The 27,814-nt window shown below is 37.8% G+C and overlaps 1 protein-coding gene across 4 annotated transcripts in view; it reads right to left on the reverse strand.

The window, feature by feature from the left end:
- The window catches only part of DACH2 (dachshund family transcription factor 2), a 238,708-nt gene that overhangs the window by 109,229 nt on the left and 101,665 nt on the right, over positions 1 to 27,814 (reverse strand). For all 4 annotated transcript variants that reach the window (XM_031554655.1, XM_031554654.1, XM_031554653.1 and 1 more), the window contains exon 3: positions 23,926 to 24,041. The gene's annotated coding sequence lies outside the window, so the exon portion shown is untranslated. The remainder of the gene's footprint in view (positions 1 to 23,925; positions 24,042 to 27,814) is intronic.

The raw sequence follows: 27,814 nt of genomic DNA on the forward strand, positions 1-27,814 counted from the left end.
GCTTTTTGCCACCTTGGCACATCAGGCAGCATGCAGCCAAAGCCTCCTCATCTAGCACTGCAGGACGTGCGGCAGCTCCCTGAGCCTTCCCACCATACTCAGCCTTCAGAATCAAATCCTGCACAGTTTAGATGAAGTGCTACACACTGAAGAAATACATAAAATCTGCCAAAATACTATACACTCACAAAATAATGTATTAATTATATTAATATACAACCTTTCTTATTGGTAACACTGAAGATATGTATCAAGAATAGCCAATGAGAATACCAAACTGCATTTTTTAAAATGTCAAAATGAAATGTCAAATGAAATTAAACAAAAAATACAAATCAGTCAATTGCAAAATCCTATTTATACCTGTCTCTATGTGAACATCTCAGCCTGGGCTGCGTTGCAGAGCGGCTCCGTAATGTGTGTGACTTGTCCTGATCATAGTTCAGATCCAGCTGCTGTGCTAGCACTGCTGTAAGACTCCCAACTCTGCTATGGCCCAAGTAAGCATGGAAGAATGACTGCAGTGAAAGCACAGAGGACTTCATTAGCAGGAATGAGCAGCTGATGAGGTGTGCTAATTCATTTCTAGAACTATCTAGTTAGAGCATCCATGAAGACTGGACTTCAGTCCTTGACCTACAGAATTTTAAGCATCACTTCACTCATAGGACAGATTCTGCATATAAGCAAAATTCAGACTATGGATACTTCTATGCCAGCAGAAAAGAAAATCCTTTGAAGTCACATTAGATGAAAATCTGTTGAACAACAGAAAAAGAATCCTCCCGAAGTCAGAACTGTAAATTATGTACATACATAAATGAAGTGAGAATGAGTAGCATAGTTTAAGTGTAGTTATAGTCTGGCACCAACACTTTGTCCTGAGAGTTCTTATTATTGCTATCACAAATAAAATATGATCGTTTCATGCATTCAGTCTACTCTTCTTTCTTATATTTTATTCAGTTAACAGCTCTTAATTTATCTTATTTGACAGAAAATGCCTGAAAGAGAAACCTTAAGACAATAAATTTCCATTACGTTATGAAGAAATTTCAGTGCACTATGAAATATCACAGAACAGCATGTGTTGGAAAGGATCTCAGAAGCTTACATACTTCAAGCCCTCAGTTAAAAACTACTCACCTACAGCCAGCAGGTAAAACTTCCAACTGAAAAACTTAAAGTACTTTAAATAAAGAAGAAGTATGTTTATGTAGAAAAAAAAAAAAAAAGTACTGGCTTTACAGCACTGGAATTAAAAACAGCAGTATGCAGGGTACCCTATCACGTGCATGCTGAAAGCATAATTCTGTTCTCAACATCCATCTGCCTCTGCCCTAGGCCAAGGAATCTCCAGTTTCACACAGGACATGCGGAAAGGAATACTGGGCTGTAACTGAACTGTCTCTACGGTCACTGTCTTCATTCTGGTGACCAACTCTGGCATTTATAATGGTGTCTGCACACCTTTAAAGTTAATTCTTCTTCTGTTTAGAATTGTTAAAAATCTCCACCTCATATAATCGCATCTGTATTTGCTTGCAGTTTCAAATGGAGCACCTCCCAGCAGGCATTTTATTCTGAGATACCCATCAAAGCCCTGAAAGGAACTTACTCAAATACATCAATATTCTAAATATATGTTTTTAGGTGATATCAGAACATCAAAACCATTCACCTCTCATTAATAACCAACATGTTAAAATAATGCCATACCCTTCTTATTTCAAGTATCAGTATTTATATGACAAAGCAGATCATTTAATTTCATGCACATAAGTTGAATTATGATTACAGTGTACCAATTTATTCTTACTGTGGCATTCCTAAATCAGTGACAGTGGAAGAAAGCTAATAACACATCACTCAGGCAGATGCAGAAGTCTAACACATAGTCAGAAACTAAACTAAGAACCTGGCAATACTTAAATACAGCTCAAGTTCCCTAGTGGCAGACTGTCATAACTGCTCAAAAGCAAATCAAAATAGTTATCAGAATACATTATCTTGGGAGCAATTGAGAAAATGCATAATAAAAGATATTTTATACGTAATTATATAGACGGATGTTTGTATACTTTTGTGCATGTGTACATGCATGAATATATCACATCTGATCCTTGGTTTTAACCCCCAAAAACAGAAAATAAAGGAAAATACATTTCAATATAGATGAAGTAAAAAAAAACAAACCATACTAATTTATGAACCAGAGTGATATTTCAGGTCAAGAGCTCCAAAGTTTGTATTTAATTTGCATAACAGAGAAAACAATACAACCAAATCTACACTGGCTCACTCCTAAGTTGAAACAACAAGCAGACCTGTTTGTAACCTATCCCCTGCAGTTTCCCCAGAGCATTTATTAGATAGAACTTTCTGCAGCAAATAACAGAGTTTATGAAAGGCACACCTGGCTACTGAACTAGGGGCAGCAATGCAATGTGTTTACTTCTATCAAAACTGTACCTCCACTCTGTTAGCAATATACATGGTTGTTTCAGTTTCAAGATTTCATGTTACATCTTTAATTGTGGGCATTTAGCAGACTGCCTCTTATTATTAAGACACTGCTGACTTTTATTGTCAACGTGGCAACAGGACAAGGCTAATAATCACTAGCACCAGAAGCAGCTTGTGGTTTTATATTACATTGAGGTAAATTACACTGGAATTAGAGTGGATTACTTTTATCAAATGGGGAATAAGCTGTTAATTAACTCCCCGCTGTAGCAATCTTTTTCTGAGCTTGCAACTGTTATTAGCTCTAGATTAAACTGTTGAATTAATTTCCCACTTACTTACTATTTCAAGAGTTTTTAATTTACCTGGCAGCAGTTTTAATGGGAAATTGTATTAGTGAGCATAAATTGTTTTTGGGAAGGGTAAACAGTTTGTGATAATGTTTATTAAGTCGTTTTGTTTGAGCAAAAATATAATTGCAGTTTTAATTAGTGCATGGTTTTTGGAGTATTAGGTTTGAGATTACATTATGGCATTCTGAGAAAACAATTGCCCAGGTAATCCCAGCATTTAGAAGTGATAGCAAACAGCACAGCCGCGACGAGCTGTGTGCCATGCACACACCTCCGTGCCTGCTGCCCATCCACACACCCACAGGCACGGCTATAAAAGGAGCAGGATGGTGTGTTGGGGATGACAGAACATCATTTCTTTTGCAGTGAGGTGCAGGCACGTGGGGCCCTGTGCTGTGGGAATGGATGAGAGGAAGATGCTGATAAAGCAGTACAGCTTTGTGTGCACGATGTGGGCACATTTTGGAACCTTCAGATTTAAAACATGAAAACTTTAGATCTTTCAACAGGGCCAAACTTGCTTTAAACACTTCATAATTTCTATCCTTGGTACTGTTGTGTCAATGACAAGCCTAACAGATGGCATTAAGTCATTAGAAGAAATTAAATTAAAAAAAAAAATACCAGAAATGGGAATGCACTGTAATAAATTACTAACGATTGTTTAATTTGTTACATATTGGTTGACTATATTGTGACTCATTTACTGTAGTTTGCTGTTTTCTGGCATTTATAAAATCCTGGCTGGGCTTCTGCTAAGCCTGTACAATATCACAGATAGCAATGGGCAGCACAAGCAGCAGTGGGTGCCTCTGCTGGGAACCTCCAACCCCACAAGTGCAGCAAAGGCAATGCAGCTGCATCATACACCCAGACTGGAGAGCAGAAAGTAGCTGTTAAAGTTAGAGAACTTAATCCTCTCCAAGTTTCCAGCCTCAGCATTATCACCTGGTACCCATCAGTCACATCTTACCATCTTCTGTACAACACTGTCATCAGTGCACTGTGGTACTCCTACAATCATACTACAAAATATTTTAAAAATGTATTAAATTGTTAAACTAGCTTGACTGAAAGTGGTTAAGAAAGACTGACCCTATCCTAGACAATGGCTCTCTGCAGTGTGGTAGTAATGAGGTCCACATGCAGATAGACCCATTACCTTCTAATAGACACACCTAGAAAGTAGAATGTGACCAAGCTCATAAGTTCCAAGTGTATGAACCCTTCACAGAGCTTGCTAGCATGTAATGGAAGCAGTCATTGCTTCTGGCCTTTATTACAGAGAGATATATATGTAAGCAAATAAGGATAGTTAAATTTAAGTTCAGCCAAAAATAACCAGAGTTGAAAAACAATTTCCAAGAGCTGCCCAATTTCTTTTTTAAACTCATACAAAGTCTATACATTTTGCAGACCTTCCAGTTTTAGAAGACTGAGGCATCAAGACATGAGCCCACAAGGTTCCTACATACCCTCCAAGCAACCTACAGTCAACTGAGGTGGGAATATGATAATTACTAAAAAGAGTAGAGACCGTGTTTCATCATTTCCTGTAACAACCTGCTGCTACAGTCATTTATGCTTTTAAGTAGATGTTGGATTTCCTGAAAATCATAGGACTATGAAAATTGTAGAGAAATTTAAGAGAACGTGCTTAATACTTCAAAAGAACACTTTCCAACGATTGAAAGATAACCTACTTGATACTGCATGCAATTTAATTAATACTTTTGGGTTATTTTTTTTTAATACAAAATGGCTACATTGAGAAAATACATTGAACTTGAGAAAACAGGGGCACTTTCAGAACCTGCCATCTATTAACAACCAAGATACACTAGAGAAGGTAAGTAGTATTTTAAGCCTTGGTATTTCTTCTGACGGAAAGATTGCTTCCAGCTCAGGCACTGAACAACACCTAGCACCCTTGCTGTTACACAAAGCGTTTGATATCTTATAGACATGCAGAAAATTTGTTTATATCCCGTATTCAGCCTTTACAGTTTACAGTGACTATCTGTCACAGTCCTGTTTCACCTCATCTCATGCTGTAAAACCCACAGTATACAACAAGACTTCATCACTGCACTGTAAGAGATACCACAAAACCCTGAAGAGTAAGGAGGATCTACTCCTTTCCAGAATTGTGATGCTTAGCTCTATCTAAACCCATATTGCAGCACAGGCTTCCCTTGAAATATACACAGTCAGCACAGTCACACATTATCACTACAACCAGAATAAGGACAAGCTTCTTACAAAAAATCAAACGAACAAACCACAAGCAATCCATCCCATATGCAAGCCATTTTAACAGATTCTTTTTTCTCCTTCACTTTCTTGGACAGGTATATTGCAGTCTATATTTATGCATATTTCTCCTTCCCAGCTGCCACATTCTGTTGTTACATTTATAGAATTTCATCTTGTCAGTCTCAAATCACCCCTCCAATTTATCCAGATCATTTTGAATCCTGAACCTCCCTTCCCAAGTTCATAGCTGCTGTCAACCTGCAAATGCTGCAAGCATACAACAGACTAGCATCCCAGTGATTAAAGAAGATACCAAAGAAAAGACGACCCAGAGAAGAATTGAGGGGATGGCTAGGGGACAATTCCTGTTAAGCACTGATTCCCAGTCTACCATCATACTACAATCACAATTTATAGATAGGAGTGAATTCAATTCACTGAAGAGCCAAAACCAAACCAAACCCAACCTAAACCAAGCACAAATGATTGCCTAAACAAGGAGCTCTGCACAGCAGCAGCATTCTGCTCTCCCGCTCCAGCTTTGCCACTGCCTTCTTTAATTTAACATTACCCTGCATTACCAATGGAATATAAAGCACCTCTTTTTGAGGGCCTTGGAACTGGGATGCTTATAAGTGACCTGGCAAGAAAAGTCATCTGCCCATATTTCTCCAGGTAGCCCTATACACAGAACTGGTACAACTTACTGGCTGTATGGCTGAAGCTGTTGTTGATAATGGCTCTTTACTGGATGGAGAACTATGATCAAGCAATAGATATGGTGTTAGCAACTATATTACAGCTATAAACACAGCTATGAATCACACAACACTGATTAACATTGCTCTTGGTTTTTGTTTTTCTCCCTCAGCACTTTCTTCCTGTACTGCATTCGAGGTGTGGTCCAAGTTGGAAACCATTAAATGTTCTTTAAGAAGTCTACAATATGTATTTTTTTTAATTCAAACTGAAACATAAAAATGTTCAACTGAAGCTTATTCAATTAATTTTAGTTTGCAATTTATAAAGATTTTACTATTCATGCAAAGGAAAATGAGAATTAAGATGCAATGTGCTGACATCCACTGCAGTTTTACAGCCTTTTTAATACAGAAGTAATTTTAAAAATAATAGGCTTAAAATAGTAAAGAAACCAAAAACTAATAGTTTTGCTAAATTACCTTTTTATTACATGGTTTCAATTACGATTCCCTCATCCTCCCACCCAACATGAAGATTGTTCTCTCTTTTCTCTGGAGGAAATTATGAGATGAAGTACAGAATAGACTTTAACCAAATGTTGGAACCTCAATTGAAAACACAAGTATAAGACATTCTCAGCATGATTTGTTGCAGCAAATTCTATAGAAGTTAACAGTTCTTAAAGATGTATATAACTTTATGAAGCATGTTTCTCGCATATGGTAAGAGATTATTCTACTAAACTCATCAGTTATTACATTTAATATGCACTAAGCTAAAAATTACAAACAATAAAATGCTTTCAACCTGAATATGTTTTTTGATTCCTTTGAAGTCATCAGAAAGCTGCTGTGGTTTTAGTTAAGATATTATGCTTCAGCATGAGGAAAACGTTATATTACAGGTGCAGAGAAGATCTAATCCACATGTTGCAAGGTTACATATGGATACAGAAAATGGATTAATCCTCAATTCCCTTCAGTTTTGTCTCTTATAGGTCAGAAGAAGAATGGCATAATTCCGAAATGATATGATACTGTCAGCACCTTTTATTTCATGTCTTGTGAATCAGATCCTAATTGATTATAATTTCATCATCATTTAGAAAGCCAAAGATCACAAAATAAGTAAAAATACCCATGTGGAGAGAAAGAAAAGAGGTCACACATTATAGGCAAGCCCAGTACCATAAAAACCACCCAGCCTTGTCTATACTGCTGTAACAACATTGCGTAGGCCAATCCCAACTACATTTAAGTTAGGTAATCAAATATTTGTACCAACAGTATCACAGAGCTCAGACCCGCAGCCTGCTCAAAAATGCTGTGAGAACCAGAGGTCAAATTTCAAGTTCTAGTAAGACCAAATTTAATATGTGCTTGGGTACAGAAGGTACTAATTTTCTTTCCTGAGTTAATGAGCATAGTCTTTAACACTCTAGGTTCTGTAGGAAAAGTTTGCATTTAGAAATCCCAAATGCCTTACCAGGTTTTCATTATTATTATTATTCACATCTTAAGGAGTAAATATTTTACCTTAATAGAATCAGTCCTATTTCCAAAAAGAGCGTATCATAAGCACACTGCTACACAAGAACATGGAGCTTGAGCATTCCACAAAACATTCTTGTTACCAGATTGTCTTTTTGTGGATTTTCTCTCAGAAAAGGACAGTTAAGCTAAAAAGCGTTCAGAAAAATCTAGCTTATGACCACAACATGTGCAAAGCTGAGAACCAACTCAGTGAGAGTCTTGGTATATGTAAATATTAAACATGTATTCTGTTCCGTTTTGGTTATTTGTTTGTTTTTAAACAGAGCAAATAACGTAAAGCTTTCTTTTGAAAATTCCATATTTGGCTTCCAAGAATATGTATAATTCACATTATCTTCATATTTTATTCTCTATTATGGCATTACTTAAAAACTATATTGGTCCCATGAGGCTACAGCAGATCTGTGTTAAGGCTAGCTCTAAACCTGGTACCAGATTCACCAACCTTAATCTAGTGGACATATCTACCACAGACCACAAGTTGAAAACATACATAGTTTCAATCACTTTGTCCAGGCTATGAGACGAAACAAAACGAAACATTCTGTTAGGAGCTGCACAGAATAGCGCAGCAATCTATTTAGAGTTTTAAGGAACCCTCTAGAGATCAGTCTGACATGATGATTATTAGATAAGTACAAACACACATCCATGGAAATTGGTGCACGTTTCTACTAACTTCATAATTTTATAGTCGTTTTTCTTATATGTAAAAGTAGCAAATTTTACACAGTCGTATGAAATAATAGATAAACACAGTTTAAGATCAGAGCCAACTAGTTATTAATTCACAGGAGATATAAATAGCAGTAAACACCTTGGATTTGAAGAGTCTTGAGCTTTGCGAGCTTTATCTGAGTTTCATCAGGAAAAAACAAAGTTCTTAAATCTGGAAAAAAAAAACACTATTAAAAGCACATATATGTTAGCAACACCGAACTTCACCCTTTAACAACACTAACTTCTACTTATGAAAACATCCTTATAGAGCTTGAACAGCAGCATCAATTCAGTAAGTTCCAGTAAGTTCATCCATAGATGTGTATCAAGCACTGTCTGTACCGAATACTGTTTCCAAAGGCTTAAGAGCCACCATTGTCTCTAGATGGAGGTTCCAAGCTTCGGAGCATTATGCACAGAAAGCTGGATTCTCCAAGGAAAGATCATGAAGGTGAAGCACCGTAAGAGTATTTACCTGCTCTGAATGACAGCCAGGCTCAGTGTGACTAGGTACCTTGTGACAAGTAATCACAAAGTGGAGCCCATACCCTACAAACTTCCTTCAGCACTAGCCCAGTTGTGTCTGAGTCAGGTACGCTGTAAAATTTCAATGATGCCTTTAAATTCTAATGGTTTCAAGCTGCTGTAAACTTCTGCAGCAATCAAAAATAATCTGTCATGGGACTAAGGGGTATGAACATCATGTCATAGCCACTCTGCTGTTAGATTTATTGGAGGGTAAAGCATGTCATTTATGCATCAACTCACAGGAGAAAAAAGCAATCCCTATGAAGTTAATCTAATAATAGACTGGAAAGCAATGATTACTGTTTCATGTGCAGTAGCTATTTGTAGCAGTGGTTGGCCTAATTCAGCAGGCCTTGCCTGTCAGAGCTCTGGGATTAGCAAGTGTTTAGATGAAAATCTATCGGGAAACATCAAGAAATGGTTTAATGAGGAACAAAAGTCTTCACTGTTACATTTAATATTTGCTGAAACTTCTCCATTTGCACCACTACATTTTTTAAAAGCTTACTGGAACTGACATCCCAAATAGAATGCAAATGTTGATGGACTGTAATTTTAATTAATCTACAATAGCTCACCACTATTTCAACATAAAAGTCTGCTTTCACTCTTCTCTTTCTGCAATGAGAATACCCTCATTGAATGCAAGATTCTTTAAAGATATGTCTAATCATAGAATGACTCAGGTTGAAAAGGACCCGAAGGATCAGCAAGTTCCAACCCCCCTCCACAGGCAGGGCCACCAACCTCCAATCGTGACCTTAAAGTACTACACATTCTCCATCAATAAAGTAATTCATAGATCTTGGCTAACCAACCTGGTCATTACCCACGCGCTATAAACCAACAGCTGATATCTTTTTAGAGGAGAAGAAATAAGAAGTAAAAAGAAAAGTGAAAAGTAATTCATCCAAAATTCAGAACCCAAATGTACTGCAAAATGGAACAATGGGGACTGGATGCCAGAAGACCCTATTTTGGTCTCCAGACCTTTCCCTTGCCAGCATCCATGCACCTTGTGTTGGAAGATGCCTTAAGCATTCCCTTTAAGTTCTCATGTTTAAGAGCCCTGGGAAAGGCTTGTTATCTTCCTTCACACACTAAGCAAAATACTAAGCAAAATTAAAACTAACTTAAGTAAGATATTTATATATCCTTTTGCTCACAGGTATTTTCTCTGTAGATTGGATACAATTACTCAAACTAAGAAAACAACACATTCCTAACAGGAAGACTAGCTAACTCAGGCCTCCAAACCCGGAGGATGGGATGCAACCACGTGTAGCTGCAGGATGCACACAAACAGTGTTCCTGGATTTCCGTCAGCAGTGGCAGAGAAAAGAACCCTTAATGTGCTGCAGCCCAGCCAATCCAATACCCACAATATTTAGGGTCAAACACGCAGGCAGCTTAACCCACCATTCCACCTGTCAAATTCCTGTGCTTGATCCCTGGCAGCCATCCTTTGGATCCTGAGAGGTTTCCTGAACTTTCAGAGATAAGATTTATATACCTCATCCAAACCTCTTCTAATCCTCCTCTTTTTGCAGATGGCACAGACACTGGAGGCATGAACACAGGAAACCTACCAGAAGTGCCTTTATGATTTATTGCTTCCGATTTCTATCTCTTTTGTATCACTCCTTTTTTTTATTGCCTGGAAATAAACACTGACTTGAAAGGGAAAGAAAAACGGTCACGAAACAGTTTCTAGGATGGCTCTGCCTTTCAAGTAAAAAGCACGTTGCACAGGATTTTGGTGTGGGCCATGATACAGAAATGGTTCAGCTAATTGAGGGCAACCTCAAGGTCAACACAAATTGTCGTGTAGACATAAAAGTCAAGGACAAAAAAATAAAGAGGAAAGGCAGAGTAATATGCTGCAATGAAAAATGGAGATCAAGAGAGACATATCAGAAAAGGAAGGACATTGTCATATCAATGAGCAAAAAAGCTATTCTCAGGGTATTTTCTTATGCACTACGTACACTGAAAGCCTTCAATCGATGAATACAAATTCTCAGCAGGATTAGGACTCAAACTTATCTAATATATAGGATTAATAAGCTAGTATAAAAAAAATATTACCCATAATCAAAAACGATAATGAAGCAGCTCCAAAACAGAATGGCAAAAGTAATTTTGGTTAACTGCTATCATGTTTTACAGGTTTGAAAAGGAGATCCAAGTGAGAACTTATTAACAATCTAACCAGATGCAAGTACAAAATAGCCTTCTGAAGCCTCATACAGACTAAGCTAATACATTTCAGGAAAAAAAACCAAGATCAATATATACATATGTCATATGAGACTACACAGAAAAATTTTGTACTAGGAAGTATCAAAAAACACTACCTAAATGGCAAAACCCTCTGAATTGCCACTGAAAGATGTCATGGCTTTCTGGGTCAGCTAAATTTGAATAATAGGGTGTTCTTAGCCCAAATAACCTATCGACTCCCATATATAACAAAATTGAGAGACTCTTTCAAGTGTCTCCTAGATTTAGCAGCTGTTGGTCTGACACTGTCAGCAATGCATCCATCTTAATCACAGTATGATCCTTTCAACTTTTCTTTTTGAGGTTCTGATTACTTCCTTCCAACTTTCAAGTCCCTTCATATCTGCTCAAGACTCTTATCAGCTCAGAGCAATGGGTGCATGTGAGTTAAAACAATGTATCTGGTTTATGCTGAACCACATCTCCTTTTTTTAGCATATGTTTATATATATATGTGCATATATGTAAGTATGTACGTATTTTTCAGCTTACACATAAAGGAAACCCGTACTCAGATGCTTGCAGGAGTCACCTTGTAGGTACTTTTGTTCTTCTGCTCTCATAGTGTCTGCTCTAGGAAATCCCTGTAACGTGCCTTACCCATCACCCTGGGCATTTTATGTTTTATTCTCATTATTCTTTTTGATTTTTTCTTTGCTTGAAGTAAAAGACTCCATATGTTTTGCTCTTTTTTTTTATTGGAAAATGTTAATGCTGTGTACCAGAGGGTACAGTCAAATGAGGGATTGCCATTTGGACAGAAACACATAACACAAGTATTGCCTAGGGAATATCACCTGCATGTGTACTTTAATCATATCATACCTTTTTCTCTTGCCAGAATTTAAGGTAGTATTTTGATGCTGAAAACCATATTCAGTGTTCTCCAAGTTGTTCTGTTAAACTCTTTCAAATTATCTGGTACTTAATGACCCACAGTTCATAGTAGATTTGTTTCCAGTTCCTACAATGACCCACGTGAATTATATTTGCTTTTAAAGGAAAGCTCAGACAAATGCACTTTATGTGAATTTTATATTACATTTAAACTCTTTTCCTCATTTGAGTACCATTGAAAAACTAAAACACTACTTTTAACCGTGCAGCTCCTAACAGAGCTGGGAGTTCCTTAAAAGGAGAGCACTCATATTTCATCAGTGCACCAAGAGAAGGCTGCGCATCTGAAACAGCTCTGCTATACCAAGTAATTTACATTCACTAAGTGGATTAGCTGAAATAAGCATAATAAATGAAAGAGAATAAAATAAAAAACAATTTCACACTAAATGAAGGCTTGACTTATAGGAAGTGGCAGCTCTGATGGCCCAAGGCACAGAATTAGTTTTGCCACTCGATAATTTGACTGATTCACTCGAGTGGCCAGAAGAGGACATTTTCTGCCTGATTTCAGTGTAATCAAGTCACCTGCTCTGCGATTGCCAGGGCCAAGTCAACTGCACTCTGCTGCACTCCGCCTGCGTGCCGCGAGTAGCAAGAACAGTGTTTTCTGCCTGTGTGTGCAGAACTACTGAGCTGTTAACGATAGCAGCATTTAACAGCATCTGTACATTTTTTTCATCTGAAACAACATATGCAATATGAAAGTAATCTACCCTATTAGCTCCTTTATTTACTCCAAGTTTGGGGCTGCTGATGGGATGTTCTATTACATATACCAAACAGCTTACGGATTACTTTTGCTTTTGTTTTGTGTGTGTTCTTAAATCTTATTTTTGACATACGCAAATACAGAAGAAAAAAAAAGTAGTTCTCAGAGACCGGAAATATACATGACATTTTCTGTATTAATTAGACTTGACTGAAATTATTCATGAACAGCTACAGCAAGATTCTGCATTAAATCTATGTAACACCTTTTAAATATAATTCTCTTTCATACATATTTTTATGTTACTGCCTATAACCTAGAGTACTCTACCTTATCCATGTATATATATACATGCGGAGATGTGGGAAGGCAACTTGGATGACATGACGTTAGTTTTATTCCTGCCTACTGAACAGGGTTAAGACTGGTAAATGCAATAAAAGTGTTCATCTTCAAGCACATGACCAGTTTCACTGGTTATTATTTATAGCTAACCTTTCAAAGTAATGACTGCACGCTGTATGTTAAAAGAACAGAATCCTGTATTACTGTGGAGTATTTTCCCTTTATGCAAATATTACATTAACACTCCACCAGTCAGGAAAGATAATCCACTTAGAAATATCATTATTATTAAAGCACATTCAATCAATATGCAAATGCGAAAAACAGTAATTAAGCTTTTTTTTTAAGAACAATTGTGCATCAGTAAAAATAAAGACACAAGTTGTCTTAAATGATTTCACATTTTTACAACCTATTCTCTACTTGATATAAGTTAATGCTTCTTTTATCCACATTTTTCAGTATGAAAATCCATGACCACATAATGATAGAATCATTTCAGCTGGAAAAGACCTTTAAAGTTTACCTAGTCCAACTCCTCCACAATGAATAGGGACACCTACAGCTCAAAAAGGGTTGCTCAGAGCCTGGTCTACCCTGATTATGAATGTGTGTTAAGGACAGAGCTTCCACCACCAAGCTGGGCAACCTGTTCTACTGTCTTACCACCCTTACTGTAAAAAAAGCTTCACCCTTATGTTCAATCTAAATCTCCTCTCTTTCAATTTGTAACAATTTCTCCTTGTCTTGTCACAACAGATCCTCCTAAATAGTTTGTCCCTTCCTTTCTTACAGCCCCCCTTTAGATACTGAAAGGCCATTCTCAGGTCTAGACAGAGCCTTCTGTTCTCCAGGGCGAAGAACACCAGCTCTCCCAGTCTGGCCTTATTAGAGGAGGTGTTCCAGCCCTAGAATCATTTTTGTGGCCCTCCTCTGTATGCATTCCAACAGGTCCACATCTCTCCTGCACTGAGGACTCCTCATCTGGATGCAGTGCTCAAGGTGAGGTCTCACCAGAGCAAAGCAGAAGGGCAGGATCACCTCCCTCAACCCGCTGGCCATGCTGCTTTGGATGCAGCCCAGGATATAGTTGACTTCCTAGGCTGCAAGGGCACACTGCTGGCTCATATCCAGGTTGCCATCCACGAGTACCTCCAGATCCTATCCAGCTCCATCCTTACATTCCCCAGTTTGTACAGATAGTAGAGGTTCCCACAACCCAGGTGAAAGATCTTGCACTTGAATTTACTGAATCTCATGAGGTTCTCCTGGGCCCACTGCTGCCTGTCTAGGTCTGTCTGGATGGCATCTCGTTGCTCGGCTGTGTCTGCTGCACCACGCAGCTTGGTGCTATCTGCAAACTTGCTGAAGGTGCACTCAATCTCACTGTTGATGTCATTGTTGAAGAAGTTAAGAGCACTGGTCCCAGTACTGACCCCTGAGGGACATCACTCATCACTGATCTCCATTCAGATGTTGAGCCGTTGACCACTACTCTCTGGGTACAATCTCACAACCTCATCCATCCAACACCCAGCACTCCACCCATCAAATCCCTCTATTTCCAATCTGGAGAGAAGGATGCAATCAGGGACCATGTCAAATGCCTTACTAACATCCAGACAGATGAAATCAATTCCCTAGTCCACTGATGCAGTTAAACCATCGTAAGAAGTGACAAAGTCGGCCTGGCAGAACATGCCCTTGGTGAAGCCATGCTGGAGATAATTGGAGATACCAATTCCCTCTCTTCCACATGCCTTATCATAGCTATCAGTATCTGCCCCATGATCTCTGACACAGAGGGGAGGATAACAAGTTGGTAGTTCCCTGGGTCATCCTTTCTACCCTTCTTATAAATGGGTGCAATGCTGCCTTTTTTCCAGTCACAGGGACTTCACCTGACCATCTGACCTTTTCAAATGTCATTGACAGTGACTTGGCAACTATGCCAGTGAATTCCCTCTGGCCTCTGGGATGTATCTTGCTGGGGCCCATAGACATACAGATGTACAGGTTCCTTAACTGGTCTCAAATCTTATCTTCGCTTACAGCAGGAAGGGTTCACGGCTCCCCCAGTTCCCACCTTCCAAACCATTTGCTTGAGGGCTGTATTTACAGCTGTTGCCAGTGAAGACTGAGACAAAAAAAGTTGCTGAATACCTCAGCCTTCCTATTATCCACTGTTACCAGCCTGGCTGTGTTGCTCACTAGGGAATGAATAACCCTCCTGAACTTTCCTTTTCCAGTTGTACCTATTGAAGCCATTCTTATCCTTCTTTGTGCCCCTTGCAAACCTAATCTGTTAATAAAATGAAAAGGTGACCTTGCCTAATTTAATAAGTCTGTGTAGAAACACTCTTTCAACATGTAGAAGAATTACAAAAAGGTTATCATAGCTCACTTTCATGGGAGAGTTACTCTAACTTTTCCAGCTCATTTCTCAGGCTCTTACTGTAATTCATTAGATTACATAAAAACAATGTAGATCATTATATTTTAATAAAGGCTTTCCTTTCCTAATAAAACGTCTGTCATGTACATTCAGGCATGTATTATATAAAATACTTTTCTTTCTGAAGTAAGCTTTTCACATTCAAGCCACAAGCGGTTGTTAGCTCCAGGAATGACTTTTCTTTGCAATGAATTTGAGGACAAATACAGTTGCTAGACAGAATCCCCCCAAAACTCTAGACCTGCTACCTTCCAAACAGGCACACCATGACAGGATAAGATCAGTTACTACCAGCATGAAGAGGTTCTCTCTCTTCAGCAAGAGGGCAGGGTACAACACTAGGCTCATTCAGACAGCTTGTTTTCCTTTACATCTGTTCATTTTAACTGCGATAGAAGTCTATATGATCAGAATATATTTCCAGTGAAATGTGATATGATTCCAGTAACTTAATGAGGATGATCAGACAATGAAATCTATTTTAGTGACGATAGTTTCAAAATTAAAACATGTGCCTCCCTAGAATGCTCAGTAAGCAGTGCTTTCCTTTCCTCATGAACTCTGTTTTGTTGCCAGCACTTGGCATCATGTTGTACTGCTTGGGAAGGACTGAAAGAAGATCTCATTCTTCTTCCTGGAGGAAACATCAACTGCATCCACTGCACCTTTGTGCAGCACAGGTCTGCTCTTGTGGAAAGCGGCTCTCATTGCTAATCCCAATTATCCCAGCTTTCTGCCCTCACTGTATGCAAAACCTTCTCCCTCAGAATACCAGGGAGGTTTTTCCCTGCTTTGCATAGCTGGGCTCACATTCATCCCTCTTGTTCACACACAGCAGGCTTTGCCTTATTTAAAACATTTGTCCTCTCAGAAAGCTATGCTCTCCTTTTTACAAACACAATGCAAAGGTTACTCCAAAAATCATCAGCAGCAAACAAAACATTCAGACCATTGGCTGTCACTGCCTTGCACCAAGGAAACACTTTGAAAAGGAAGAACTTGCAGTAGCATTTTGCAAACCACTTTCCTTAGACAAGCAAGATTTCTACCCACCTCCTTGCACTCACAAGTGTTAGCTGCTCGCCTAACTCTGAACTGCTCCATGAGGCCAAAGAGAACAAAACTGTCATCTTCCATGTGAACTCCCTATCAGCAATCTTTTGGTTAACATTTTTTCCATCTTTTTTTCAAATAATATACTGCTGCTTCTCACGAACCCTAGCTCACACAAGACAACAGAAGGATGCGGAATGTTAGTAGTGGTTTGACATGCTTCACAAATTCAGTTTCGCAAAAGAATCCTTATAGAACATGATCTCCAAAATGTCCTAATAAATAGTAAGACGCTCATTAAAGCAAACAAGTAATGCAACCCACATCAGTGGAATTACTCAGGTGCTTAATTTTTAAAAACACACTTAAGTACTTTGCTTGTTTAGGAGTCCAGAGGTCTGTAAGACAAGGACTGAAGCACTGCAGCTGTTGAACACTGGAAGTACTTAATCCCTGACCAGAATTATAGCTATGGAAATACTTGGATTTAGGTATAGCACATGCTTACTTTTCAATCCAGTGAGATTAATTCCCCGTTTAATACTTTTGAACAACTTGTAACAGTGTTGCTTCACCAAGAATTTTACTAAAATACAGCCTAAGTTTTCCTATGGGAAACTGCACTACTCAAATCTAATTTAGATGTGAATGCAGCATTTTAAAAGAATATTACAAACCTGAATACAGCAGATTTTAGCACCGTAAATAGATGGTGAATCAACATTTTTCCGCAACCAGGCATGTATCATCAAACCAGTCACAATTGTATCAATTTAAATATATCCTACAATTAAATTTTTGTTTATAACCTCTGACAGACCTCAGCTTTCAAGTCATAGGAATAAAACCTGTGCACAGTTACCCTGAGCTTACCAGGTTGTTTGAAATACTGCTGGATAAATCTAAAGCAAGGAAGACAATCAGTAAGGATCTATGCTTCTTGTCCCTGATGTTATATTCCAGAAAATTTAGTTCTGTTGCTAGTACAAAATTTGCTACAAATGCACGAATCATGTGCCACCCCAAGAAACACTCCCAAATCTGAAGAAGCTTGATTTGTTACCAGACGATTACTGGCTACATGCACTCAATGACTTGCTCATTGACCATAACCAGCTATGTCAGAAAGCCATCCTCCATTAGCATTAACATAAAAATTATTCAATAACATCATAACTTCAGCAAATGAAAATCAGACCCTTACATTAAAATGTAAGAATGTATAAAACATGCAGTTGTCTGGGATTCTTACACAAGCATTCATAAGGCATTTAAGTGCATTTGATGTGATACTGGATAAAGCTACCAAGTGAAAAACATTTCAGAATGGAATTGTTCAAATTAATCATACAATCACGTAGAAAAATAAAACCTAAGAGAAAATCTTCAGTTACAACAGTCCCGCTATTATTGTCAAATCAAACCTCCAGATAACAGAAAGAGCTAAAGATAACAAATCTTTTATATCTCCCATTACCATTTTTTGCTTTAGGACATTTCACGACAATGTAAAAAAGCTCAACTAGTTCCAAAGGCAGTTAAAGATGTGATGGAGAGAGGCAGAGAGGTATTAGGATCATTATAGACCTCAATGCCTTAGGACATCAGGCTAAGAAAAAAATTGGTAGAAAAGAATGTCACAGATTATAAGGACAGACAGATGAAAACGTGCTGATTTTGTTAGCTATGCGATACTTGCACCAATGATTTCAAATAGTTCCCTTCCACAGGCAAAACAAGACAAATTGTGAGCAGACCTGCCTTACTTGCCCAGAGAATCCAGTCTTAATTCTCTTAATGTGACCATTTTAGCCTAACTTTGTCATCTCAAAAGATAAATTCAGTAGTATCGATAAAAAAAAAAAAATAAAAATCTTCAAATGCTTACAAATGAAAGTGTATTACTGAGTTTCACACTTCTTGGACAATAATTAGTAGCTGACGCTACGTGTAAATTAAATTTACAACAAGGTTAACAATTCAGTAAATTCTCAACAGCTTTAAGTATTCATATATCACAAACCTAATGTCCTACACAGATAAATCAGACACTAAAAATGGATCTCTAAAGAAAGAAAATATTAAAACAGGGAAGGAAAGGGGAACTTAGTGACTCACGGTCACTCAGATCATCAGAACTCTAGTGAATGGCTGTATTTTAAAGAGTAATGATACGATCCCAAATTCCTCATTCACTCGAATTCATGCTCCCTTCAGCACAGAAATGTGCTGGCACAAGATGGGGTGGTACTCAATCATGCAGCATATGCGGTCTTTAATTTTAAAATCCAGTTAAATGGATGTTCTAACATCATTTTTTATCTAGGAACATTTCATGATAAAAGAGTGAGCGTGTAACTTATTTGTCAGCTTTACTGTGCAGTGGATAACTTTCCTATGTTACTCACATGAGTTTTCATTTCCCAAAGCTATACGCATTCATTATGACAGTAAAAATGAAGAGTTGCTAAAGAGATGTATGCATTTTTATTACAGTTTGAAAAAACAGATCTTTCTACAGTCCTTTGAGCTTCTGAGTGTGTGATTTGTATAAAATATTTCTCATTTTGGGGACACAGCAGATGGAGTGCAGGGCACTGTGGGATATGCCATTTATCACAATGACAGTGCGTAGGTAGCACTGATCCTCTCACCACAGGGGGAAGCTAGAGCTGCAAATGCAGAGCAGCATTAAAAGCCCGACGAGTGGAGTTTGGCAACACTTGTACCACTCATTAACTTAATCATATTAATTTATTAGCCATATATATCAAAGTAATTCACTGCTGAATTGTCACCAAGAACAATTTATAAACTGTTAATGTTCCCCATTGGCAGGGAAGTGCTGCAGTATCCTTAACCAGTATGTTTGCCTTCGATTAAAAATAATAATTTCTACCAAGCCAGGTAATGCCAACAATGACAAAGTTGTACATATGTTTCACATTATAAATGGAACTTTAAAGTGACATCTATGACAACTGAAAAAAAAAAAAAGGATTATGGTAGACAGTGAAATGAGCTGCAGAAATAGTATGTAAACATACAAAAATGCTCAGTGAAGTATTTTGAGAAAGTAAAATGTTCCCTTTAACTCCCTGATCGTCTGCTCTCAGAGGTTCTAGGACTGCTGCCAGCCACAGCAGCCCTACATCTAACATCTCAAGAGGTGAAATCAATCCATAAATTTACTGTTAGGAGACCCTGAATGAATGTTTATTCTTCAAGTAGCTTTCTTAATATCAGACGTTACAGTATGAACACAGACACCCTCAGAACCTGGTTGTGGCACTGCTGGTCTCCGAGCACATGGAGCGGATTTGCTGCCTTCAGTCCCACTGCACCTCTCCTAAGGGATGTCCATGCTGCTCTGCTCCTCAACCCTGGGCACATCTTCCAGTTCCACAGGCAGGACAGACCCACAGGCACTATGGCTGCACTCATATTAAAAAAAAAGCCAACAAGGAGGAGACCTGTGGAGCAGTGGTACAGAGGAGTTCCCACAGGCAGCAGGGCTCTGTTGTGAGGCCACGTGCTCACCTCCATAACAAACAACTGGGAATCAAAGGTGTTAGAAGCCTCTAGCCGCTTCCATTCCTCCTAAACAGATGCAACCAATACAAGCTCAAACACTACAGCAAATATTGCTGTCTCTCTGTTCCCTGGAAAGGCTGAGTGACTGCTAAAAAAGCACTGCTGAATGGAAGTAATGCACAAAGTTACCATTCTCCTGTATGGTGTTTTTTGCTTAATTCCCACAGTGATGTTATCTGGTTTATCTATTACAACAGAAATTTCACTGAAATATCAAATCTTGAAACTATGCAGTTCAAACATTCTTAACTATTTTTAAGTTAAAATTACACTGAAAAACTGTTCATGTCTGCACAAACGAGTCAACATTTTAATTATTGTTTCTTATAAACTCTAGACAAACAGCTATTCAGATAAACATTATCTGTTTTTATTTTATAGAAATAATAGTAGTGTTTCAACACATTGAATAGAGAAAAATCTGTAATGAAGACTTCATATAGTGCTTTCTTTAAACCTCTTTGGGTATGAGCTAGATTACAGGCAGAACAACTATGACAAGATCCAGCTTCTCTAGCAGCTTCACTCTGTATCAACAGTTTTCTGAACTACTGATTTAAGTAACATAATGGATTTCACTTTCTCTGCACACAGTAAACCGCTGCTTTGGAGCCTAAAAGTTCCATCAGTAAGTCCCAACTGTCTTGTTAAGATATACTGAAGACAAAGCCCTGTACATTAACAAAAAAACCCAAACGCTTTATCTCCTATTAATGTCACTTCATCACACTGCATTGTGTGAAGAAAATGAAGAAAGCCTTTGATAACTGTCCCTCACTGACATATGGGATTTTTCCCTTGCCCTCACAGCAGGCAGGGGCACCACGCTGATTTCGACATTTCCTACAAGAATACAGGAAGCACAACACTTTCTCCTAAGCTAATGCAAAATGGACAGTACTCAAATATCAGCTCTTGGGCAGGGTCATTGTGCTGCTTGCTCAAGCCCTTCCCATCAGCATGCATCCCAGGCACGCTGCCCCATCGTTCTCAATCACTGCAGGGTTAGCCACCCTGCTGCTCCAGCCTCGTCCTCAAACGTTCCCATTCCCCAAAGGCAGAAGGTAGCTGGAAATGTTTGAAAACATAGATGCTTCACTTAAACTGCTTTCCCAATTTCTTGCACGTGAGAGTAGCTGTAGTCCTCTTTGCCAAGATGTAAAAAATTACACTCTGCACTGGGAAATGCAGTATGCCTAATTTAACTACCTGTTTATTATGTGAAAATGACCATGTAAACTGAACTGACACAAACCAAATGGGTGATGAAAATAACAGCACATTTCAAGGAATGGAAACGCAGATGGCTCACCCAAGTCTGCAGGAAGTTGCTAATCATCATTCCTGTAATACACACTACAGACAGATCTGAGTTCTATGGCCAGAACAGCAACTTCTTGAGACGTATCCATCTAACCAACAGCACGTATGGTCAGCACTGCTTCACTTGAATGAAACCATAGGCTAAAGGGGAGGCAAAACTAGAAAATGAAATGGATGGATGAATCACACTACATCTGCTAACATGGAGTCTGTTACCAAAATGAGTTATCTGAAGAATAAAACAGTTTTGATGGTAATTTGGTCTCATCAGAAAATGTCTTAAAAAAAAAAAAAAAAAACAATAAGAAGAGAGAGTCTGATTTTTATTTTTTTTTAAATATTGTAGGCAGATTAACATAACCATCTGCAAACCATATACAAGTGAGATCCCAAATAAGTAAATTAACACTTGGCTGATACACAACACTTTAATATCCTTGCAACTTTTACTCTATTAACCACCACTCAGAAGTCGGGTAGAAAAACCTTCATTCTTTAATAAGTGTTAAAATGTTTTTTGTTCTTAACTCAGCCAAAAGGAAAGAATCCAACTGCAGAAGTGTTGAAAGCAACCAGAGGAAAGCAGACAGTAATTAAGTGAAAACAGATATAAATAAAGCTAATGGAGGCTTCATATCCCAGGTGCTCCATCAAGTTTGCAACAGCTTAGATCCCCCACTGAGTTCACAAGTGACTCTTCTGGCACCCCTCCTTACTCAGCACTTACCCCAACTTTCTCTATGCTGCTTTTCTTTATGAACAAAACAAGACCAAAACTTCAGGGGTTCTGAGTCCTGAGTGCTGAGACTACACAGCCATTGGTGCAGAGCACCTGTGCCATGGGCTGGCTACAGGACGCTTCACCCTCAGGGATCCATCTCACCTGAGCACTCAATGACTGTGATGCTTTGGAATTGTGTGTTTTCTCTTCTCTGCAACTTAATTGCAGAACACCCTTTCAGCTGCTTGAGGTTTGTGTGTGACTTCTGCCATTTGGTCACACAAAGGTTTTCACATACAGCTCACAAGGTCAGAAATGCAGCCACCCTGGGCCTCAGCTGAAAGGCAGCACTTGGGGGCAATCTCCTTACACAATCCTCCACAAGGTAAATGAAGTGGGATATGTCCCAGTCACCGCTTCAGATTACAAAAAAAGTCAAAGTCTAGAAATAACTACGCTTTAAACATTTTTATTCAAACACTGTAATACTTAATATATGTGAGACGCTGTGTCTAGATTCTATTTTACTGTGCAACACAGTTTGCCAAATATTTTCCAATTTAAAGAAACACGGTAACGTGCATTAAAAAAAGGTGGAAAAGCACTATGCAATATTCCAGATTTCTCACAAGTATGGTGACTCTTGTGCTCTCCTGTCTATTGGTAATAATCCAAACAATTAAATACCCATGAAATTCCTGGGCTAAGTACATGACAGAGATACTAAAACTGTCAGTTGTTAGTTATGAGTAAACATACAATTCCCAAACTCTGCTGCATGTATTTACAGTGTGTGAAGTTGCACTTGTTTGACTGTGGCATCTGGCTGTACTAAAAGGCTTTTATACTTACATTAACTACTTTGGGTTTCTCTGACTATTGCTTAAGAATGTTTATTTCCATTTTCACAGAAAAGGGTTATTGGTTCTCTGTGAAACTGTCACGATGCTTGGAGTTGTAGGAGGAATCAAAGACCTCAGCTTTGTCACTCGGCTGAAAACACTGGGACCCACTGAGGCACTCAATCACACTGCAACAGGTTTTGTGAGCAGAGACCACAGTCACTGCATTAGAGACAAACGCTTAATTCTATGATTGCTGTGAGCTGTTCTCTGCATTCCGCTAAAACCTTTAAGTTTGCTGTTAGAGATACAACATGTTTACACTGGACTTTGATAGTAATCCTAAAACTGCTAAGCCTCTTGGATATTTAAATAACTACTATTAGGAATATAGTCTGTCAATATAGCTGTACCCTCTTGATTTTATTACCAAAATAAACTCGTTTGTCTTTGGCATACCATCAATTAAAAAAAAATTGAAATACTCATCAAAATAGCTTAATTAGGGACTTAAGACTTGACTAATAAAGTGGAATAAAACACCATGCATTACATTTTGAGTAGAGATTGCTTGTAATTTCACGTTTTTATGCTTCTTTTTTTATTATGATATTTAATGTAGATTATTAAAATAGAATCTACTGTGGTAACGTGAACTTATCTGTTTTTTGAGTGTTTCTTTTACAGCTCTTAAAAGCATTTTGCTATCTTCCCAGCATACATTAACAATGTTACAACACAATACACATTAGCCACGCTGTTCATATCCCATGAGAACTAAAACACACATGCATTTGAAAGGAAGAAATGCATGCTACAGGGCTCTCTGAAACAATTGCTCATTTTCTACTTTTTTTTTTTTCCCTTCTACTAAAATAACATTTAATGGAATTTCCTGTAAGGAAATTACAATTAATAAAGAACTAAATTACAAATCCACTAGATTTCAGTCACTGCAGCAACAAAACAGAATTTTCATGAACACTCAAAAAATCCAATAATGTAACCTCTGCTAAAGCTTGAAAAAGCCATGAAGGACAAGGCACTTGGATCAATATTAGTTTATTTTAACTGCTGTGCAGTATGAAGAGATGAGGCTGATCATCTGATGGATTTTATTACCTGTCGGAGAGATAAGGCCTGGTGATAAGAGGCCTGGAACTCCATGGGGCAGAAGACGTGCATTTTCCTGAATCGCAACTCCAAGTGAACGCTTCGGGGGTCTTCCTGGCCGTGAGCTGATGAAACAAGAAGAGAAATGAAAACGCTTTTTATTTTTCAAATATTTGCTTACTATACATGATATATGTATAAAATAGGCAAACTATCAAAAATATGTAAGATTATATTAGCAGTTCTTGCCTAGAAGGAAAAAAAACCTCAGTCAATGAAGCATACAATAACTGTATAGATTTCAAATGAACTAACAATACGCTGTCAAACAGCACCTATAGTTAACACAGTCGTGAGCTCTACGTCACATAAATGATGAGAAAACTTTCATTTTAGCTCCATTAAAATAGCAAAAACAAATCAATCCAGATTCTAGTCCTAACGTATCACTACTTTGCTAATACATGTTTCTCAGTATTCCTGTCTGCAAAATGGAGCACAAGAGATTCACGTGCATGTGGGTGAAGTCTTGAAAATGCAACTAGATGCTTTACTCATCTCACAAACGGAGGTTTTTGGGTAACGTAGATTAATGATGCAATGACTGGGGGGACACCAGAGCCATTCAGATTAGGTCCACCGGAATTTATTAGCTCAGATTCAATTGAATATAACCGCTGTTTCCAGGCGCTTCCACAGCATCTCAGCCAGCCTGGCTTCAAGGAGGCATACCCACATGCACCTCTACAATCCACGTACTAGCCAAGGTTTCCCAGCTCTTACAGGTCACTAACAGAGAGATCTCAGCAGTAACTGCCCCCCATGCACATGCACCATGCAAGCTGAAAAGCCACACTGACTCAAATTTCAACACAATGCAATCTTTATGATATTAACTGCCATGTTCTGAATCATGGCAGGTAACAGCCTATTTCTGAAGACTCAGCACTAATTTAACATTCAGCTTTTCCAAAGCTGTCTACTTCATAGATTGACTTGTGGTTTTGACCACCACACATAGGTTAAACCAAGAATGTCCAACCTGTCAAAAACTCCCATCTCCAACCACCTTATGAATTATGCTTGTGATTTTTAATCCAAAATGTTGAAGATCTGAATATTCATTTACAGTATCTATTTTTTAGCTATCACATTCATCTCTTAGGTCAGTATGCCTGCATGAAACCATGCTATACAGCTACCACAATACAGATTTACAGAGCAAAGACCATTTGAATCAACTTCCCCAAGACAAATAATAAAAATATAACCTCCTAATGTTTGCCGAAGTACTCCTGCTTCCCTTAGATCAAAACAATTTTTGCTTTGCTGAATAATAGAGCTCCTGACAAAATATAGTGAAACACTGCATGAAGTAACTAAGCTGCAACAATGAATGAGGTTTGAATAGAGAGCATTTCCAAAATGACTTCAAGTCCACAAAGACATTTCAGTTAAACCTCACTCCATCAACTTATAGTGCCAAAGCTCTCCATCAATGTAAGACAAACTCTGTGTTTAGATGAAGACAACTTCCAGCAACACTGCGCAGAGGTACCATTAACGTGTTCATTTTTCACACACTGTGCTAGTGCTATTTTGTTTTACTGTACATCAAGGTAGCACAAAATCATTTTTCCAGTTTATTATTTTCTCTCTAAATAACTATCCTGTCCTTTTTTTAGCTTCAGGTTTGCCCATTTTGTATTTCATCTTATTTAGTGTGTTTTCTATTTTACTTTGTTATGCTTTATTCTACTATGATGGCTTTAAAGTACAGCTTACTATGGAAGCCCAGACTCATGAGGCTTTAATAAGGTAAACCTAAAATAACAGCATGCAAATTTCACAGGAAGTTAGATGCACAAATGGATTACCTATTAAAGACACCTGCTGAATGGTCATCTACCATACACTATTATGTATGGTTATTAGCCTTGTATGTAGAGATGTGACATAAAAAGGAGTTGTTACAATTTCAATTTACACAAGTCTGTGCATACACATGAATCTCTAGGTGCTTAACTGGCACTTAATGCATTTGCAAAAAAATCTCAAAAATAAAACACCGAAAATGAGCAGCTTTCTCCAACGGTTCAACCAACAAAACCACAAAGCATTCCCTTCTCAAGCTCAGATACTACAAAATATGTGCAAAACTCTGTATGTTGATATAAGCTGTAAAAAAAATCTAAAAATAAATAAATAAATCGAATATTTCTAAAAGAATTTATGAAGAAACATTTATGATTTATTATTTTTGATGTACCATAACCAAGGTTTCTTCTTGGGAGGACACCACAGCTCAAAGAAAGCACCTATTTGAATACAAGCATTTATAGTTTTTGGCTGAAAGAAAATTCCGGCGTTTTCGTTCAAACATAAAGCAGAAATCTCAGAGACAGGATAAAAATGTTTGATGTAAATCTTACATTTAAATGAAAGATCTACACAAAGGAAACAAAAGCTCAGTGCATCCAAACATGCTGTGTGCTTCGCTTTATCACAGACCGCGCTGCTGCCAGCGCTGGGGCTGGCGCTGCCAAGCAATGAAACTCACTTGTCCGTCTGCACATTTCCACTGCCCACACAGTAACTCTTATCACCTTAGGAAGCCTGGAATTTTGATTCACACTTTCTATTTAAAACATATCCGACCCTCACAATTTAGAGAAAATTTCTAATAAATGCCTTCAGAAAGGAAGCAGGACTATAATTTCAGAAGATTAAGTCATAATTTATGATTTTGTAACTATTAACTTTGAAATGTTAGCAGCACTAGCATAAACATATGAAATTTATTTAATATTATTTCCCCATATCTTCTGACACCTAGCTCTTTTATTGCTGTTTCTTTTCCACTTTTTCCTTCATGTCATTAAGGGAAGTTAAATACTTAAAAGCTCATTTCTTCCTTGCTGATAACAAAGGAAGCAGGAAGCTGAATGATCAGCTTTGAACAATTTCTAGCATTTCTTTACATTTTGTATTTGCCATTAATTTGCCCTTAAGAATGGAAAGTGACTCAATCCTCAGTAAGATGTTACTTCAATCTTTAAATTGTATCTTTAAATTATTTTAATGTTAAAGTAGATTTATGGCCACAGTCAAGACCACAGAGTCTAAAGGAGAAGTACAATACAATCTCCCGTTAATATATATTTGGTAATCATATTCTTTCTACTACCTGAGTGCAAATAAATTGGCCAGCTCTGATAAAATTCTACTATTATCCCTAAAAAACAAAACAAAACACAACAAAAAAACTCTGACTCATCAATTACTTGCCAAGAGAGATGGCTGGAGGCTTGGGGTTTTACCTGTGCTTAGGCTCCCACTATCCTGCCCTGCCAAAAGGGCACTAAGTATGAAAGAGAACAATGACCTGTCAGGACAATATGATCTCAACACTGTTTGTTTCTGTATTCTTTTCAGAATGAAATTCATCAGAGAATAAAATACACTTTATGAGTACATCCGACTGCTGAAAATTATATAAAAAATGTTCAGAAACCACTCACAGTGCGAGTTTTTTCCTTTATTTTCCACTCCTGTTGAGATTTAACTTTATTATTTATCCTTTAAACGTTCCAAGGAATTTTAATTTGAAAGTTTCTATCAACCCCAACTTTTAAAATTCTATTTTAGAACCATTATAGACAAGCATATTTTGGAAAACCCACAAATTCATCAACACTTGTAAAATATAAATAATCTGTGGAAACATACAGCACATTACTGTTGATGTACGATAGTGCTCTACTTTTATGCTTCAAATATAAGAGATTTACTGGAATCAGAAATGAATTTGCATATTCATCAAGACAAATAAACACGTGGTGATTTAACTAGGAAACTGTTATTTGGATGACAATTTAATCAGCACAGGTTGAAAGGT

The sequence above is a fragment of the Meleagris gallopavo genome, chromosome 9 (genome assembly GCF_000146605.3).
Source record: "Meleagris gallopavo isolate NT-WF06-2002-E0010 breed Aviagen turkey brand Nicholas breeding stock chromosome 9, Turkey_5.1, whole genome shotgun sequence".
Taxonomy (NCBI): domain Eukaryota; kingdom Metazoa; phylum Chordata; class Aves; order Galliformes; family Phasianidae; genus Meleagris; species Meleagris gallopavo.